This window comes from Zonotrichia leucophrys, chromosome 2 (assembly GCF_028769735.1).
Source record: "Zonotrichia leucophrys gambelii isolate GWCS_2022_RI chromosome 2, RI_Zleu_2.0, whole genome shotgun sequence".
Classification (NCBI taxonomy): Eukaryota; Metazoa; Chordata; class Aves; order Passeriformes; family Passerellidae; genus Zonotrichia; species Zonotrichia leucophrys.
In genome coordinates, this window is record NC_088171.1 from 143,214,605 (window position 1) to 143,231,275 (window position 16,671).

Sequence of the window (16,671 nt, forward strand, 5' to 3'; positions counted from 1 at the left end):
GGGAGCAGTGTCAGGGAGGAGTCCGTGGGATCCTCGTGTGTGATCATGTGAGAGCGAGCTTGTGATGGAGCTGTGAGACAGAAAGGAACCTTGCACCTCTGGAGAGCCAGCAGGAGCAGGGATGTAACTCCTGACTTTGACGTTTTAAAGGGTGACATGTTGCCTGGTGTCTGTACTTGAAGAAGGGAGGGGAACTGCCAGGAAGAATTCATGGAAAGGCACTGATGATTTGGGTTTGCTTTGACTCTAGGTGTGAGGAGTGCAATTTGGTTAATTGGGATGAAGGCTGGCAAGGGGGTGACTTGACTGCCACATCTGGAGGAAGAAAGTTTTGATCAGCAGGTTTGGGTTAAGGAGGAACCCTTAGAATTTCTATGTCCTTTTCCAGATTTTGGAGGAAATGTTTCCCTAGCATTGCAGGTTTAATTTAAAATATTGGGATTATTATGTGGAATTCTTGGGTGAAAGGGACTGATAAGCAGTGTAGTGAAGGCAGGATGGATTATTTGGATCTTTCTGCATTTACGCTCAGTACTCTGTTACTCCCCAGCACCTTCTTCCCTCAAAGAAGGGAAGCACCTTCTTCTACCCCTCCCTGGGGTAGGGAAGTTCTGCCACAGCACTGGGAATATTGTAAACTGTCAGGACACAGCACTTTGGAGCCATCTCATCTCAAGACAGGTGTCTAAGATATCTGCCTTTCCCTCTGGTAATGGCTGTTGTCCTGCAGCAGCTGTGTGGGAGGCCAGAAATCTGACTGAGATGTGAACTCCTGTGCTTTGGATGTCTGAAGCTGTGTGAGGGGAACGCCCCTCTCACTGCCTGTGTACATGATGAGGAGTTAGTGGAATAAAGAACTTAACAAAGAGCCATCTGACACCACCTGAGATGAAAATAATATGGAAAATTTAATCAGCTCTCTGCAGCTGAGCAGTCCCTGGAGGTCCTGAACCAAACCTGACCCACTTGCTGAAGCCCAGCAGTGCAGCACTGGGCACTCCCCTGCCTGCCTTCAGAAGAATGAAGGGACGGCAGTATGAAAAGAGACATGTACAAGGGACAGCAACCAGTGGTAAGTCTTTACTAAGAAAGACTCGGGTATTTTGTTTGTTATTAAAAGCAAACCCACCTTCTGCAGCATTTCTCTTTGTGAGGTGCTCAGAAAGGAGGGAGGTGTTTGTAGAGGTTTGTTTCCAACCTGATTGAATGTTTTCCCAGTTCTTTCCCTGCACTCCAGCTCATCCCATCCCAGTCTTTGCAGACATGCCATGTTGGGAAGCAGCTGTGAGCTCAGACTCAGGGCTGAGTTCTAACATGGTAACTGTGCTGCGGTCAACTGCTTTGCAGGGATGGAGGGAGGGCTCTTGCCACTGGCAAGGAACGGCATGACTCTTTTGCCAGTTGTGCCAGTTTGCTGTCATGATGGCTTATCAGGAGCCCAGCCTCCCATCTCTAAGCTCCCCAGAGATGTTACCATTTGGCCATGGTTTCAGATTTGGACATCTGAGTGGATAAACTGCAGTGGGTAAAAATCAAATCCAAGACTTCTGGGCTTTGAGAGGATGATAGCAGTGGACTATTGGTAGCAAACTGTAACCCACATCCCCTTTCCAGGTAGATGTTGCTGAGAAGATGATTCCCCTGTGCTCCTCAGAAGGGCTGCTGAGCTGCCAGATGAGCACCAAGCCTGTGTATACCCATCCTGCTGGCTGCAGCCCTTGCTGCGCCCTGGGAGGATGCAAGGCTCCGGCTCTTGGAATGGCTGCCACTGTCACAGAACAGTGAGGGAAAATGCCTCCTCCCTGGACACAAACCACAATGATTTGCTGGTGTTTTTTCTTGTTTTTTTTTTTTCTTTTTTTTTTTTTTTTTTAATTTTCTTTTGGCTGTCTGAATAACTAAGTACAAACCTCTTTCACCTATTTGACATTAATTCACTAATGGATGGCAGAAGGTTTCATGTTTGGTTTTTAGCTGAAAAAGTGATGATGCAATTATAAACCTCACATCCATTATGTATCTTTGAACCATGTGACAAGTGTGAATTTTTACAGAAAATGTGAGAACGGTGGGAGTTGTGGAATAAACTTTTTTGCCTGAATTTTATTCTAAGTCTTGAATGAATGAGATGTATTTCATGGGACTGAGAAAACTGTGAATTTTCCCCATTTCTTCCTTCAGAGTTGGGCTTTTTTGTTGTTATTTTTGGTTTTGGGTTTTTTGGGAAGGTTGATGTTGTTGTTTAGCTTTTTTTTTGTAATCAAAATATTTACTCCCCAAGTTATATGATTTCTCATAAACAAGTTAATGTCTAAAGAAAAGTGAGGATGAGGAAAGGCCAGACATTGGGTTTTAGTTATCTCCTATTTTTTCCTTTTAAGCTTCAGAAAACTGGCAATTGTTTCTTTTTGACCCACTTTCAAATCACATTAGCAAATGAATACAGAATGGGAAGGACAATCACTTGAACTTCAAAAATGCAGCAGGTCAGGACAGGAGAGAGCAGCAGCAATCCTGCTCTGACTGTCTGCCCAGACTGGGGTCTTTTAGTGTATCCTACAACATTTTTTGTGTCACCAATAACAAATTTCCAGTGATTGGAAGGGGATAAGGAAAAAGGAGCCCCTAGTGCTCATTTTCCCATTTTCCTTGGGTCCCTTTCAGGTGTCAGCAGTGTGCATCTCAATTTCACAGTCACTGCAGCTGCATCAGGCACTTTGTTCTTGTGTAGAACACATCAGTGCAGGTAAGTGCAAGAGGGTGCTTGTTCTGGTTTCAGAGCTCTGAGCCTGCCATTAGTGCCAAGGCTGAGCACAAAAGCCTCACTCAGAGGGAGGGCACATCATCTTCAGTTTGCAGCAGGGAGCTTGGTTGCAATACTCCCAGGGCTCACTGAGCTGGCTCACATCTCTCCTGGCTTGTGGGAGGATGGACCTTTGGCTGTGATTTATCCAAGATTTTGCTGAGCTGCTCTTCTCCACAACAGGTCTGGCTTTGCAGGGAAGGCATGGCAGCAGCTTCCTCTGGGTTTGGAAAAGTCAACTCCACAGTTACTCTCTTCCTGGAGAAGCACATTTGATTTACCTTAGGAAATTAGTGCTGCTGCATTGGCCTTGATGGATCTAGGCTGTGTGGTTTGTGTTCAGTTCAGGAGAGCTCAGTGGCATTTCTTAATCACTATCAAAACAGTTCACTGTGTGATAACTTCAGCATTCCCAGCTTTGGCCTTACAGCAGAAGCAGCAGTGCTTTTTCTTCTGTGAGTTCCTGATTTTTTTCTGGCACTTGTCAGATGTAGGGAAGGGTGATCTTGGTGTTGCATCTCCTGAGACCTTCCTCACTGTTGTGCTCAGCCAGTGCCTAGGAAAGATGAGCTGGTTATCTATGAAAAAGAATTGTATCTGAATGATTTATATGTGGGAATATTCCAGTCTCTGCCTGTCTGCTTTTCTCACTGTGAGATTGAGGCATCACCTCTGTCTTCTGTCCTTATTCCCATTTTGGGGAATGGCTGGCTGAGCAGCTGCAGAAAAGGTAGCAAACCCAAGAGATGTGGGATGCTGATACAGCTCCCCAGTGTTTGGAGTGGTGCTGCTGGGGGTGTCCAGCCTCAGGTGAGCATGGCAGTGGCACCCTTGGAGTGCCTGCTGGAACCTTGTAGAGCCAGGGTGTGAGTTACTACCAAAATTTAACTGTCTCAGTTAAACTGTTAACTGTCTCAGCCTGGTCAACAGAGAAATAGCACTCTGCTCATAACTGGAAGGAGATATGGCTCTGCTTGGCTTCTTGAGAGCTGCCTGGAGTTTGTGCACAACTCCATATCCAAAGCCTCCCTTTGCCTGGTGCCTGACCAGCAGGTGACAAGCAGAGGTACAAAATCCCTGTCCCCAGCCATCTGCAGAGAGAGGAGTTACCCTGGGACCAGCTCTGGCATTGCTCCCTGAAGCTCGTGGAAGTACCACTGCGTCCAGATGTCCTGCCTGTCCCCTGCATATCCAGTCATGTTTATTAAACCTCTGCAGCATATTGGGATTGGGAATCAAAGGGATGTAGCACAGTTTGGGGTCTGTGAATGGCTATAGAAATCTGGGCTGGGGAGATGGGAGCAAGGAGTGGTAATGTGCTAAGCCACTGCAGGTGCTGGATCAACAGAGGGTGAAGCAGCCCCTTGCTGCCCTCCCACCAGCAGGCTCCCACAGAGATGTGCAATTCAAACAGCAGAAACCTGGGGGGGATTTGCTCCTGACTTGTGGCACCTCCTCTTGCCCTGGTTGGCAGCCACCATTGGATGTGTTGCCTCATGCCAAACTTATTCAGAGATGCCTAATCCTCTGCAGCCAACCAGCTCGGTGTCGAGGACTTCCTTCCAGGAGCCAGATATGTCAGTGCCATTATGCATGTGGGTCTTGAGTGACTTGTGCAAGGCCAGGCAGCAAGCTTGTGGCTGAGCAGGTGTTGAAAACCAGCTCTCCCAAGCTTTGAGTTGGCAGCCTTTGCACTAGGAAATCCTTCATTTAACTTTCCACTGCAGCAGATGGGCTGCATCGATGTAGGAGGGAAGTCTCCATGCGCTCGTGCATTTCTTCCCGTCCTTCTTCACCTCCTCACACTTGTCCCTGAAGGCATCTTCTCTCATGGTAAAGAAATACTGTTTGGTGTCCAGGAGAGAGCAGAAAGGGAGCTGGATTGCCTCTGGCACCATGCACTGAAGAAAAGAATGGAATCGTTTTGGACAAGGTTCAAGGCAGGTCATGCAAGTTTGCAAAGGGCTTCTGCAGGGCTCCCTCACCAGCTCTTATCCATGAGAGCCTGTCAGGTGTAGCAGCAGGTTTCTCTGCCACCCCTCACATCTTTCTTCTTCAAAGCAGGAACAAACTGCCCTGGAACAGGCTGACCTTCGGCACAATTATTTCTGCTTTTTTTTCCCCCAAGTCAGGGGCACCTGAGTAAAAGCTGAGGAAAGCTAAAGCAACCTCAGCTTTTTGTCAGCTTTCCTTGCAACAGTGACAGGGCTGTTGTTCTGCTCTTGGCATTAGGTAAGAAATCAGTGTTACCATGGGAGCAAACTCCCAAACAGGTGGCGATCACACACATATTAACCTGAACAAGTGCAGGAGGCACCACGTCCCCCTGCGGATCCGCCAAGGGTAGAGGAGATCTCATTACTCTTTGTTTGTGCTCAGAGTGTGGCTGTCCAGAGGACGGTGCCCAAATAGATAAGGCTCTAGGCACAGATGTCCGGTTTGATTATTCCTTTCCTTTTGCAACAAACCATATGGTGCTGTGGGCAGCACAGATATCTGGCAATCAAAATTCCTGGGCTCCCTCCCTGACTGCCATTCGCTCCTTTAATTTTCAAAGCGGTTTTCATGCATCAGCAAAACTTGCTGCCTTGAACCTCCCCACCCCCTTAAAACAAGAGCTCCCCCACATCGCTGGAGGTGCTTTTAAATATAGTCACCATGTCTTGCTTTGCTATCACAAAATTAGGTGCACTTAATGCTGCTAAACTACTTTGCCACCAACGGATAAAAGGCACTACAGACAGGTTGCTAATCACTTTGATTAAGTAAAGCACCTAAAGTTTGCCACTGCTGCTGGACGATTGCAGGCTGATCCATCTCTAACCCGCAGGAGTAAGATGAATTAGGCACGATAAGCATTGTTTGGTTTCTGGTGCGTCAACCAGTGAGTGAAATGAGTTGCTGTTTATATGCCAGGTCACAGAGAAAAGTTTCTTGTGATTGGAAATTATTAGGCACACTGATTAATGCTTCCAGTGCTCTTTGATCCAGAGCTGCCAGTTGGAATGAGTCTTGCTGCACGGAGACATCCCAACTGCATGGTAACAAAAGTGCAGGGGGTACAAAAATTGACGGAAAAAATGCAGGCGGGGATGGGAAGGCTCTGCTGTAAGATATGCTCTTTTTCCATGGGGCTCCAGGCCTGCATTCTTTGAAACCATCCTCTTATTCCTGGAAGTCAAGGCAGTTTGTTACTCATATTGTGCTTGTCAGGTTTATTAATTTTAAAGAAAATGTTCAGGAAGATTGCCAAGTCATCTGAACTTCCAGCACTGATAAGGACCTCAGGGTCTGCTAAGTTAAGAAGACAACATCCCAAGTCCAAGAAAAGCTTTAGAATAAAGTACTTTCTGAGTAGTCTCAGCTCTTGTGAAACAGTTATTTCTCTCAGTGTGCAGGTGGCATCTCCTTGTGATCGATGTTTCTTCTTTCAGCATAGGAATTCCCATTTTTAACCTTCAATTAGAATACCTCCCTTTTATCATAGGTGAAATATTTGAAATCATTTCCTATGACAAGACACAGGAAGATTTGCTTGAGTAAGAGGTAGATTCCCCAACATTTCTTACCATTCCCACACCAGCACACAATTTGTCTTCATTATTTTGTGTCTCCTTCAAGCTTTGGGTTCTATGGTTGAATCTTGAACCAGCTGGGGACACGAACCTGGCTGCATTGCCCACTACACTTTCTTTACAGCCAGGAGTGTATTGTTTGTCATGTTCACTGTCCACACTTGGTCCTTCTGGGGTGATGTCCTTTTTTGTGTGATTTGTGTATATCAGGATGAGATTTCAATAAAAATCAAGCATAGCCTGTTAGCAGATGGTGAATGTTCACTCAAAAGAGCTCTGGAAAATTAGGAGTGAAGACTCTAAAATGTCTGGATTTATCACAGAGCTGAATTGTGAGTTACCACACCCAAGGACATTAAGCCTTTCCCAAATCACTATCTGCTCTTTATTTTAGGAGAGATCCATAGCAAATTACCTCAGAATTTTTCTACTGCAAACCCAGGTGGTTCAGCAGCTACAGCTGCTTCTGTTAGGAGGCAGGAGCTGGGGCTGCCCCCTCCTCAGGCTACCCGAGGACATCTCTGCTGCTCATGGCCAGCTCTTGCCTGAGCCCTGCTTAAGCACTGAGCATTCTGGCCATCCCACATTTCTCTTAGCTCATGTTTGTGCTGCCGACTCCAGATTTTGCAAAACATGGGATAACTTTTGAGATAATGGAAGTGTTCAGGAGCTGCGAAACCAGTGGATGAAAACTGGTGCCCACTGGGGATATAGGTCAGTGTAAGGAGGAAATTCTAATGCTTTTTTGACCAAACTTCAGTTTCTTTGGGTATGTCTATGTTTTCCATGTTTGGCCAAGCACAAGAGCTTGCAGAGAGCAGCACTGATGCTTCTTTGACATGGGAGGCCCATGTCCCATCTTCCTCTTGAGTCAGTTGCCTTCAGAGACACCTGGCCAGACACCTTCTCACCACCATTTCACATATCCAGAGATTATCTGTGCCTTCCCTGAGCTCGTAGGCCTGGGACCACAGCTGGTCCCCATACAGAGCCTCTGATAGGCCATGAACTCACCCCAGGCTGGGCTGGCAGCTTTGGGATTTCTCCTTTGCTCAGCTGTTTTCACAAAATGCATTGAAAGCTGACCATCTTAACTTACTGTGTCAGTTCTCTGACATGTTTGGTTCCTTCCAGCCAATGCATTCAGCAGAGAGAGGATGGACAGACAGTGAATTCCTGGATATTTTTATGTGGGAAGTTGGTATAAATATGAGTATACATCAGTTTCCTGCCTTTGTGATGTTGTGCTTCATACCTGTTTTCAAGCCTGTGTTGTCTTCCTGTGCATGGTCTGAATCAGTTAATATCTAATTGCAGATCATTTTCATAAAAATAGATGCCTACTCTGCCTGTTCTCTAATTTCCAGGTGGCTCCATGGTGGCTGCCTGCTGCTCATGTTCCTGTTTTCCTCCCCAGCTTGTGTGGCTGCCCTGGCATGTTGCTGGGACAGGGAGCAGTGACGCAGGGTCTCCTGGAAGCCTGTGGATGGGCCAAGTAAAACACAGCTGGGCATCATCCCAAGTGCCTCAAAGTGCTGCTGCACCGAGTTAGGTTCCCATTGTCTGAGACATCTCATTGTACTTAATAGCAATGGAGGTGTCTGTATCGCCCTCATTTACAGCAAGCTGGTAACTGGGGCCATGAAAGGGAGGAGTTTGAGGTTAGACATGCCTCCAACTCCTCGGGATAGGAATTGCTGCTTATCAGAAGCAATTTTGGAAAGGTATTTCAGGTGTGGCTTCCATGCTGGAGACAGTATCACACTGATGGAAGCCATCCCAGGGGTGTGTGAGAGCACTTGGTGGCCTCGACACTTCCCCAGCCACATGGCCCTGGCACTGCTCCCTGGCACTGCTCCAGCTCACTGCCAGCCTACCTGCTGCCTTGCCTGCCACATGCAAGACAAGAAAATGTTGGCGTGACTGATAACCCCATCCTCCTTATCATGTTTATCTTGGTATGGATCCTGGCAGGGAGGCAGTGGGTGGGATGCTGAGTTCAAAGGTGGCTGGCCAAAAAGTTAGACAGCTCAATCATTTGCCTTGTTATTGCTACCACAGTTAACCCTTTGGCTGCTGGCCCTGGAGTAGGGTATGTGTGAGGCTCTGTTCATCTCATGGCTCATGGCTCAAGCCATGCCAGGTATTTCTGTTAGGTGAGACCTTTGGTTGCAGCCAGTTTTGCCTTTACTGGTAGCAGTTTCTTTTTTTCCTCTTTGGTGAGAAGTTGCTGCTCCCAGTAAGAGGCTGGGCCATGCATGCCTGACCATGCCCATGAGGTGAAGGGCAGGGCTCATGCTGCAGGCTGGCATGACGTGGAGCATAAAACAAAACCATAGCTGGGGAGGCATGGCCAGCAAGCAGCATGAGACTCACAGCCCCTCTGGACAGGGTTAGACTGGGCAGACACCTGGCAGAGAGAGTGTCTGCCAGGTGTCCAGGTTAGGGTGCAGCCCAGGGCATTAAAAGTCTGGGTGTGTGAGAGCTGGAGCTGCTGTTTGAGTTAGTTTGAGATCTTAAAGATCTTTGTATGTTGGACATCCACAGAAAGAAATTACTGTTGAATCTTCCTGCTCTCTATTCCAAATTGAAAAACTCAGGACAATTTTTTCCCCCTGACCTAAACACATAGCAAAGTATCTCTTGAGAAGATATGGGAAGGAATCACAGAAACAGAGGCAAGACTAGGTTAGAAGGGACCTTCTGACACCATCTGATACAACTTTCCATTAAAAACAGGGTCTTAGATTAGGTTAGCTGAGACCAAATCAATTTTCATCTTTCTTATTTCTAATGAGAAAGAGTCTGCTCTCTTCAGGCAACTGACCCTAATGTTGCTCTCACAGAAAAAAAGTCTTTTGATATTCATGGGGGGCTTCCCTAGAACTTCCCTAGAAGTCAGTTTTACCCATTGCTTTTTCTCCTAGAATAGTGCATCCTTGTGAAGAGATGTGTCTCCTCCAGAACTACTTTTTAGGTATTGAAAGGCAGTGATTTGATTTCCTCACACTAAGCCTTCCCTGCTGAAGTCTGAGCAAGCGACGTTCATTTCTTTGTAAAGTTTTCCACTCCCCTAATCTTTTGGTCGCTTCTGGACCATCTCCAGGCTTTCAATGTCTCTTGAACTGGGAAGAAAGAAACTGAGCAGTGTGTTCCAGGTGTGGCCTAACAGGTGCTGAGCTGAGTGGAAAGATCACATCTCTTAATTTACCAGTGATAGTCTCACTGACTCAGCCCAGGATGCTGTTGGCCATCATCGCTGCCAGGATACTTGGCTGGCTCATGTTCCTCTTGCTGCCTGCCAAGACACCCTGTGCCTTTTCAGCAGAGCAACTGTCCAGCCAGCCAGTGCCCAGCTGGTGCTCCTGCTTGGGATTATTCCATCATCCCAGGTTCAGGACTTGACATTTATCTCTGCTGAACCTCATGTTAAACCTCATTCTTGTTGGCCAGATCTTGACAGCCCATTGAGGTCTCTATATGGTGATTTTTTCTTCCAGCACTTCTACCTCTTCACCCAGCTTAGGCTCATCCTCAAATTTGGTGACAGTGCATTCAGGCCTAGCTTCCAGACCACTTATAAAGCTGAATTGCATTGACTTCAGAAGAAATTAATTTGTGCCCAGCTGCCAGCATAACCTTGAGCCTTTTAACTTTTGAGCCTCTGAACTCAACAGTTTAGTCAGATCCTCAGCCATTATTGTTTCATCTGCCCAGACCATCTCTTACTGACCTGTCAGAAAGGATTTTGAGGGAGGCTGTGTCAAACACTTTGTGAAAATCAAGTTGATGATGATATTCACTACTTTCCTTTCATCCACTGAGTACAATTTTTGTTCAAACAGGATTGACCCTTCAGATTTTTCATGCTGGCTTTTCACATTCAGGTTCTTGAAATGTGTTTGCATGGAAATAGCTTTTGTAGTTCCATAGTTCTCTCAGGGGCTGAAACAAGGCTGTCTGGTCTGCAGTTTCCTGGATCTTCTTTCTGGCCCTTTCTGTAGGTAGATATAGTCTCCAGACTGGAAGATATCTCTCCACAAACCTGTTTACTCTTTTGTTTTTCACTTGCCCAGCATGAGGAAATAATGTGTTTGACACCAGACAACTGGCTTAAAGCACTATGGATGTCAACATGCACAGAACAGAAGATCCTTGTGTGTGTTGATACCAGTGCAAGTTAGTTAAAGAGAACAAAATCTAGGCTGGAAAGGACAATAGTTCATGGTGACATTTGGTTATCACCTAAATTCTAAAGGTGCTCTTGTTGATGGTAAAATAATCCTGTCTGCAGATCTAGGTGAACTAAAGTGCAGTTCTCTGTAGTTTGAGCTAACTTTATTACTACTCTTCCAAGTTTTATTTAGCAGGGACTGGTCTTTGGTTTTGCATGCATTCAGCAGTCAGCAGTCAGGATTTTGGCCTCTCTGCCAGCAGCTGTAAGCCAGGTCTCTGCAAGGAGTGAGCTTGGTTTCAAGGCACTGTTGTGATATTGCATGCAGCTGATTCGTACCATGATGATGGAGTCCTTAGATGGAGTTGTCACCTTGTGAGATGCAGCTAGATTTCTTTCAGGTGAAAGGTATGTGTAAAGTTTGCAAAGACCAGAGCAATAAGTGGCCTTTTGAACTTACATTGATATCAATAATTATATATATCCTTATATACATTGTTTAGTCAATGCAGTTATTTGACAAAATTACCCCAAAATACAGCAACATGCACTCTCAGACTTATATTCCTCTTTCACATTCCAAAACAAGATACACATCTTTAGGTCAGACTTTCCAGTTTTGAAATATTAGGAGTTATCCATTGATACCATAGTAGATGCATTGGAACCTGAGTTTTGCATTTTAATAATCACCACATTAAATAGGAAATACCTTCTCGCCACTGCCAAAGGATGGGTTTTTCTGCTCCAGCTCAACAAATGCCTAAGTCCTTCATATATCAGCTGTTGGTGGCTCACAGTCTGGCTTCTGAGAAGAGCAAGAGGAGGATAGCAAGGGCTGAATAGGAAGTTGTTGAAAGACCAGGAAGGTTCATGTGAGGCCTCTGAATGAGACTATCCTCCCAGGCAGTGATTTGTTAACATTCAGCCGCACATGGGTGTCCTTCTGCACCAATGGATTCAAATTTTAAGGTGTAATTGTAATTACAATTGTAATTGTAAGGCAATTGACATGACATTGCTTAGCACTGTTATTGATATTCACAGAGCAGGTAGCTAAATGTCTTCCCTCTAGGAGGGTGGAAGCCCAGCATCCACCCAGACTCTGTTAATACCAACCCCAAGTTATTTCAAGATGCTAAGAAGGAAAGTGTTCTTTTATTCCTATTTTTTATATTTTCTTTTCTTTTTTTTTTTTCCCTCCTCACTAGAATTACCTGTTTCTGCTCTGTCTGGAAGGGGTCAATAGAAAACAAGATTCCATTGGAACACTGAGACATGTCATTGCAGCACCCATGGTCAGTGTTATGTGGGTGTACATTAATAGTCAGCTGAGTCTAAATAACCATGCAGAATGCCTGGTTTTGACCAAGCAAGAAGTGGCAGCTGTTTGCACTGGTATTTCCTCCATGCTGTGGGCTACCTGCTGGCTTTGCAGAGGTGGAGCAGTTTGGGGTGTCATTTGCCTGAAGCACTTTGTCATGCCCTCCCACAAGCCCTCCTTCCCTCTGTCTGGCTGCTTGCAGGTTTTCAATGAAAGGCCCTGTTCACACATGCAGCAACCCAAATTATCTCTAAATAAACCAGTGTATGTGGAGAGTAATTCATGAGCACTTCCAGCACGGTGATAAATGGCAGGCAGGGCCAGTGCATACAAGGTGGCCCCTCAGGCATGTGTCTCAATCAAATTGTGCAGAGATACTGTAGAGGGGTGTGGAAACATGACCTTAAAATAAGAGCTGTGTCTTTTGGAGCTTTAGAGACCAGATTGTGAGTGACAGACATGCACTATTTGATCTGTCACCTCTTGTCTAACATTTTATTTCCAGAACTTGTCACATGACTTCAAGTTTTACTCCCTATTCCTCCTCATGTGACTACCAGTCTACTTCCTGTAAAAACAGCAGTCACCTTAGCCTCTTAAAGACAACTTGAACACCCAGATGAGATAAATAATTACAATTTGAAAAGTTTATGTACTGACCAGTTGTTTTCCAGCCCTTGCTGACAAAATTCTTGAAGTGCAGTTGAGCTTTGCCTTAGCAAATGCTATTCTTCTGTGATGACCAAGAGAGAGAGAAAAAGTCTGCAAATGTAGGAGCTGTAGGAGGTTGTGGCCAGGTTTATCCCAGCAGGTTAAACAGGGACAAGACATAACCCTGAGCACTGATGTATACCTGTCCATTCTGTAAGCTGTTAGCACAGCTCCAGCCCTAGCCAGAGCTTCTCCAGACAGTGCCTGGGCACCATCTGTGGACGCACACTGGCCAGAGGCCATCACCAGTAGTAATTAGGCAGCAGGCACCTTGCTCTGGTGATGGGAAAGAGCTTGGTTGTCTGGATATGAGCAGCTGGGTAGTTGGTTCTGGTGCCAAGGGATGGAACCAACTTGTGTTATTTACATGTATGGACAAGATGAAGGTTTTGGAGTACAGGAGCCTCGGTGGTGAGGTAGAACAGATGTGAATTTTGCAATTTCTATTAAACTTTCAAGTACTGCTTTCAGATACTATCTCTCTTGAAAATCCTGTGCTTACTGAATTTCTATTATTACTCTGACATGGCAAGGAAGGGAAGAAACCCTTGGACTTCAGATAGCAGACATAAAATAATGTGGAAGAAATGTTAAATGAAGGGAGGAGTTTTGTTCTGGTCCACAGACAAACTATAGGAGATTCATAGATCACTGATGATATAATTAGGAAGTGCGGTGGATCTTCCTGTTTGTGAGAAGAGGAAGAAGGCACAGAAGGAAAGGCAGCTCAAAAATATGGGAATATTAAACACAAATAGTATGCAACCTGATGTGCAGTGTCTTGCTTGTCACATAGTAGTGTCTGTGCTATGTCTGTACACATCTGTACTAATGTCTGTTTTATTATTAGGAATAATAAAAGGCATCCACTGTAGTCAAACTGGTCATGCTTGTTGTTGAAAAAATTACTAATTTTCTGCCCTTAAAATTCCAACTGAAATTGATCTGATTCAATGCTGTAAAGTTCATCCTTCATAAACCAGCAGTCCTGGAATCCAGCATAGATGAATTATAGATGGAATGTATTTTTGCCCATTATGTCAATGCATTGCCTGTACTGGGGAACCCAAAATTGAACACAATGCTCCAGATGCAATCTCACAAGTGTCAGATAAATGGGAATTGAAACTTCTTTAACTTACACAGTTGTTTCACCATAGGAATAGGCTGGTTGGTCAGCCAAGAGATCAACAGCTCTCTGCTTGTCTACACCAACATGATGGGTTATCTCCAGAGGAGCTGGCATGTCTTTGGCTAAGGCACTAAGCTTAGAAATGTGCCTGGCCTGAAAAGCAGAAGGTGGACCTTGGTCCTGCCTGTTTGCACCACATTGATGTATCTTCGTGTCCTGCTGAAATGGAGTACCATGAGCATAAGACACATGGTCTTAACAAAGAGGGAGGCAACAGGGATTATTTTGGTGTCTCAGAGGGCTTAGTGTAAAGGATGGTTCTTTCTCTGTCCTGAATGTTCTTTCAACCTATTTCTGTGTTCATTCAGTTTTTTGAATCTCCTGCTTTTTAATAAAACCAGACTTGAAGTGACATGCAGCTTGACTGAGGTGCTGTGCTGTAGCTGAACTGCTCTGGTTAGTGGAGCTGCAAAAGTGTTTGCAAAATATTTGCAAGATGGTAAAGTGAAGAACCAGGTGAATTAATTAGTAGCCCTAAAATGCTGAAAATGAAAGCTCTGTGATAGATTGAGGGGCTGGGGGAAAAATCCCCCCTTCCTTGCCTTGCATCCTCTCACCCGCCATCCTTTCATTATGCTCACCAGGGTGGGTGAAGGGGATCCTTACAGGGGGAGTTACAAAGCTCTTGTCCTGTTCCCAAATGTGCACTGAGCAGCCCCAGTGCCTCTCCTCTCAGGCTGGGAGGTCTGAGCAGTGCCAAAAGCTTCTGGCCCCCTCTGCCAGCCTGATGCTTTGAAAGGATATCGTTGGCTCCATGACACTGTCGGTCTGTTGACTTGTGTTTGTATGTTTGTGCTGGGATGTGTGCACAACTCAAAAGCAGGTCTGAGGTTAAGTAAAGCCCCTTGCTTGGTGGGGAACCTTGATCAACATGTCACAGAACGTGACAACTTCCATAATGGTTTTTAAAAAATGTGTACAGGGTTAGCTGCCAGCTTCCAGGGAGGGATATGTGTAACCACTTGAAATATTCAACTTCTGAGCTCTGCCATCTTCTCCACAGCAGTTTTGAAGACTTTGATTTCTCTATGCCAGTTACTGTACCATTTATCTGACATCTTTGAGTTTTGTGTGATTTACTGAAGGGTTTTTCATGTCAGAGACTTAACATAGGCTTTAGTGTTCTGATTTTTTTGCTAATGTTCTAACTGAAAAAGAATTGTTGGCTTTTTAAAAATTTTATATTATTTCTGTCTCTATTTATGTCTCTCTTTATGGGCCAATATTTAATACTTTTGAAAATTTACTCCTTTTATCATGTCTTAATTCAGGCATCCAAAACCATGGCCCACTTTGAATTTAGCCCAGACAGCCCTGCCATGACATGACACAGTTTTCTCTTTGGGCACACAAGTTAGCGCAGAAGAGTTTGGAGTGTAGTGTGATAAAAAGATACCTAGGCTGCAAGGATATAACAAAGTTTTGTTCTATATACATTACTTGTAGCATACTCTTATGTCCCTCCAAGACAGGGGATGTGGATTGTGCTCTTTATGAAAAGCCTGTATAAGCATTAACTGCTGAAAATAAAAAGATGGTTGAGAATGATTTTGCAGTCATTATGGACTTCTATTTCAAGAGTAATGTGACTGCTTGAGTTGGTAATAAAAACCAGAGTAGGCCTACCTTTCACATGCACTCATAAACAAGTGCTGGGGTATTTACATGAAAAGAGGAATACTTATGATGCACAAAGAAATATTTTATTAGAAAGGCAGAAACCCAGAATGATAACATAACCTGCCCACTACCTTCTAAGGTCACAGTCACCTCTTCTGCTGATATTGGAGTAATTTGCCACCTTTCTCATTTGCTACATACTTTTCAGAAATGTCCTTCTGCTATACATCTTGAAAAAGTTTAGTGTTAAACTGGTTCTCCCATCCCCTCTGGACCTCAGTGCAAATGAGAAATGAAAATCAGGTGAAGGCTTATGAAAACAACTATTTTTGGCTTAGCCCTTATAGGACAACAATTCCGTTGTTCTGCTCTGATGTTGTCAGTGTGACTCATCTGTAGAGGACTTTCTGGCCCATTTTCTTTAAAAATGTGCTCTATCCAGAGAACTGACTGGGACTTTCTAAAACTGGAAACACTGAAAAAGAACAGTTGGCCCGTTTGTTGAATGTTGGTTAACACTTTCTATACCACCTGACCTCAAAAGGTAGAATATAGTTGTCTTATGCAGGAAGATGCTTTCAACCAGAAATGTGTTTTTATGGACTTTTTTCCCCTTTTTTTCCAGGTGGATGGGGATTATGGAGAAATCAGGTTTCAAGGCTGTTGTGGAGACTTAGTTCAGGTATTCTCAGAGACTGAATAGCTGATGACTGCTTCAGCATAGGAAGAAGGGTCAAGACTGGATAATGCTACTCTGAACCTCATCTGGCCTCTGGTGGTACCTTGCAAGCCTTGGGTTTCAGAGGATTTTCTGGTCTTTGAGATTCCCAAAGCAGGAAGACTGCTGCTGAGCTTTCAGGGTGCCACCAGTGACAGAAATGTGATGCTCAGCAAGAGCCTGGAGATATTTCATCCTTTAGTCCCTTGTTGTCTAGGATGCAGAAATGCCACTTTTCCCCAAACTGGGAAAATGTTTTCCTCAGTCACTCAAATACCAGAAGACAATGCATTGGAGAGCAAAGGTTAGGGGAAACTCAGTCCTGCCATCCTCCCAGCAAGGATATGTCCCTTCCTTTTCACTTGTGTTTTTTCCCTGAAGCTACAAACTCAGGTTGCAGTTGGATAAGTGTTTAGTTGGTGTAACACTGAATAATCTCTCTTTCAAGGGTTTTAAGTACTACGTTGAATTAGGACTTTGGAAAGGTAAAAGCCAAGCTCCCTTTGCCAAGAACAACTTCCATTCATAGAGTCAGGAAGTGATCTGACATGGAC